This window comes from Belonocnema kinseyi, chromosome 8 (genome assembly GCF_010883055.1).
Source record: "Belonocnema kinseyi isolate 2016_QV_RU_SX_M_011 chromosome 8, B_treatae_v1, whole genome shotgun sequence".
Lineage (NCBI taxonomy): Eukaryota > Metazoa > Arthropoda > Insecta > Hymenoptera > Cynipidae > Belonocnema > Belonocnema kinseyi.
This window is the reverse complement of record NC_046664.1, coordinates 42,945,082-42,948,511: the sequence shown is the minus strand read 5'-3', so window position 1 is coordinate 42,948,511 and position 3,430 is coordinate 42,945,082. Positions and strand designations below refer to the sequence as shown.

The window sequence follows — 3,430 nt, the reverse complement described above, 5'->3', positions numbered from 1 at the left end:
ATTAGATAAATTAGAGAACAATTAGACAAATTAAAGAATAATTAAATGAAATTAGAGAATACTAGAAGATAAAAATGAACAAAAATGCAGACCAGATTAAGAAAGTAATTTAATTAGCTTCGACGCCCTAGGCTTTAAGCGGCTGGGAAATTTAATTAATTTAGTAATTAATTAGTTCTTCATAAACTTCTCACATAGTTTAGACATCCACTCAACTATTTCCTTCCTGATACATTTAATATTGTGGTTAATCCGACTCAGATATTCCCTGGAGAGCCATAACAAGGAGTTAATAGACTGTCGTACTAATTTACAGACCGTAACGGGGCGGTGCTGAAATCAACATGAATTATGGATCGAATTAACGCAATCGCCTTTAGTGGATACACCTTAGACTAACAACGGTCCAGCCACCCTCAGGAATCGATTGCGACCTTTCCCTTTAACTACAACACGAGATTGCGTAAGTTTATCCAATTTTCTATGGTGCCAAGCTTCGTATCAGGATTCTATTAGAAACTCTTAGAAATTCCATTAAAACTATTGTTTAAACCTTTGTTTATTACTCTCTCTCTCTCTCTCTGTCCGAAATTATCCACACCTCTTCCTTTATCCTTATACCATTAACTGTGTCTTCCCCTATACCTCTCTATTACTCTCCGTCTTTAGTGAGTCCTATTTGCCCTTGCCCTCACGGTTGTGAGACGTGGTTGTGGCTGAAATTTTACCGCGATTTCGCTGGAAGCTGGTGCAATTTTTCAGATTAGCACCCGCTCCCGGCGAAATCCTGCGGTTGTCCTTATGACAAATTTTTCATTATATATGTCTCATCCATAATATACTCCAAAGACTTCTCGTTTTCACCTTTCAAACACTTACAAATTTTCTGGACTTCTTCCTTTATCTCTACACAATTCACTGTTTCTTGACCTAGACCTCTCTCTTACTCTGTCCCTCTAGTCTGTCCTGTTTTTTCCTTATCCTATATATATCCTATATATAGCATCTCTTCCTTTATCCCCATACCATTCAATATGTGTTTCCCTATACCTCCCTTTTACTCTTTCCCTCAAGTCTGTCCTATTTGCTCTTGTCCTATATATAGCCATTATCCAAAATATACTCCTAAGACTTCTCGTTTCCACTTTCGCCACCCTTACACATTTACTGCACCTCTTCCTTTATCCTTAAAGCATTCACTGTCTCTTTTCCTCAACCTCTCTATTATTTTCTACCTCTAGTCGCCCTATTTGCCCTTGTCCTGTATAAGTGTAAAGTAACTCTTATCCATTATATACTACCCAGCATTCTCATTTTCACTTCCCTTCCCTACCTTTCCACATTTGTCGCACCTCTTCCTTTATCCCTGTACCATTCACTGCGTTGTTCTCTATGACTCTCTATTACTCTCCGCTTTAGTTTTTAATATCTAATATTGCCCTCATACATAATAAACGCTCAAGATCTCTCATTTCTACTTTCTCCACTCCTCCGCATTTTTCTTTACTGTGTATTTCCCTATACCTCTCTATTACTCACCCCCTCTATAGTCTGTTCTTTTAGCCCTTATTCAAAACAAACACACAACACCTCATCATTTCCACCTCCCCCAGTTTTCCTCGTTGCTCTTCTTCCCAACATCTTTTACCATCGCTTCTCTATACAACCTCTATTCATCATTGTCATCCCTCTCGATTTCCAACCTTTCCCATACATAATACGTTTTTCCTCCCTTGTCACCACCTTTTTACACACTTCTCCCTCATGGTATCCTTGGTCATTGTTTACCAAAAAACCCTTCCCGATTCGCTCTCATTTTAATAAACTTCCCAATCCCCTGTAATTTTACTCCACTCAACCCTCTACCCGTATATTACGTAACGTTTTCTTTTACGATTGTTTACTCTTTCTCCCCCCTTATAACGCTACCGTATGAATAGAAATAAAACCGTAAAAATATAAATTACATGTAAGATGTATCCGATCAGGATAACCTGTGTTTTTTCATATAAATTTTGGCCCCCACAGAGGGCTTGAGTATTTGCAAATAATAATATAACATTATCTTCAAGAAAAAAAACAGTTTTCATTAAGTTAGAATTTGTTGAAATATAAAAAAAATAACATTTTTTATTTGGTTAATGGCACAATTATGTTGAATCATTAAAATTTCGTAAAAATATCTTCTAGTATTTCGTTTAGAGAAACTTATCTTCACTTTTCAAAATAAAATAAAAACTTGCAACTTTTAATCATGATAATTTTGTTCCATGAAAAATATATTTAAAAATATGTACTTTAATGATGTCCTATTTACCGAATTCAGAAACAAACGTAATTTTTATTGTCCCTTGCTCATGGTAACAGGGCCTTCAGAACTCATGTTACATTTTTTTCAGCACCGTTTTTGGTATTGAATAATAATAAATAATATGAAATACAGAAGTCAAAATGAAATTTATGTTGAAGTAATAAGTTTCCTTAATTTGCAAAAAACATGTTTTTTGGACTGTGTTAACTACACATTTTTTTAGTAAAAATGGTAGCATCTCGTGTTTTAAATTTCTCAATTCAACTTTGATCAAAGAAATGCGTAAATACTTTGTTAACGTGAAAAAAATTTTCCTGGTTCCAAGATCGTGAATTTTTCTTTTTGTGCAATTTATAGATCTTTTGCACAACGAAAACAAATCTTTTGGATGATAACCAAAAAATGGCGCGTTCTTATGATTCAATCTTAAGAATTTCAACCATGAAATGTTTATATTTTTCCAACAAAATCTTAATTTATATTATTTAAATATATTATTATTATTCATTGTCGGAAACTTTAACTAAAAAAAATGAAGGAAATTGTTTTGGCCAATAAGAAAAAAAAAAATTTGTTGAATTTGCAAATGCACACAAGGAATAGAAACTAATCGAAAAAGTTTGTTTTTTGCCCGCTTTAACGCCGAATTAAAAAATCTATAACTTTTTTTGAATAATGAGTTTATCTTGGAGAAGAAAATGTTGCTTTTAAGAACTTCTTAATACAAAAATCATTTTAAAAAGCTTTTCCAAAAATCTTAAAAATTGATTTAACATCTTGGAGATTTTCTTTTACTCAAAATGGACCTAAAAAATGTTTAAGTTTGAACAATTTCTTCAAAAAATTAAAAGTAAGACAATCTGTAATTGTTCCATTTTAAATGCTAAAGATTTCTGATTTTTTACGTTTCTTTTAAAGAATGAAAGTTTCCAGATGCACAACAAAATTTTACGATTATTTTTAAGCCCCTCAAAATTATTTTTGTTCTAACGAGTTCCTAAAAATAAGGTTTTCTGCTAGATTAATTTTTTAGTTCAAAGTGAGGCTTGCGTACTTATTAATATGAATCTCTTGGATTTTTCTCATAAAATTAATCTATTATTATTATTATTATTATTA

At 32.6% G+C, this 3,430-nt stretch overlaps 1 protein-coding gene across 1 annotated transcript in view; it reads left to right on the top strand.

Annotated features, from left to right (window-relative positions):
- The first annotated feature begins 318 nt into the window (after nucleotides 1–318).
- The window catches only part of LOC117178914 (protein-tyrosine sulfotransferase), a 221,753-nt gene continuing 218,641 nt past the window's right edge, over nucleotides 319–3,430 (top strand). The window contains exon 1 of the mRNA XM_033370462.1: nucleotides 319–463. The gene's annotated coding sequence lies outside the window, so the exon portion shown is untranslated. The remainder of the gene's footprint in view (nucleotides 464–3,430) is intronic.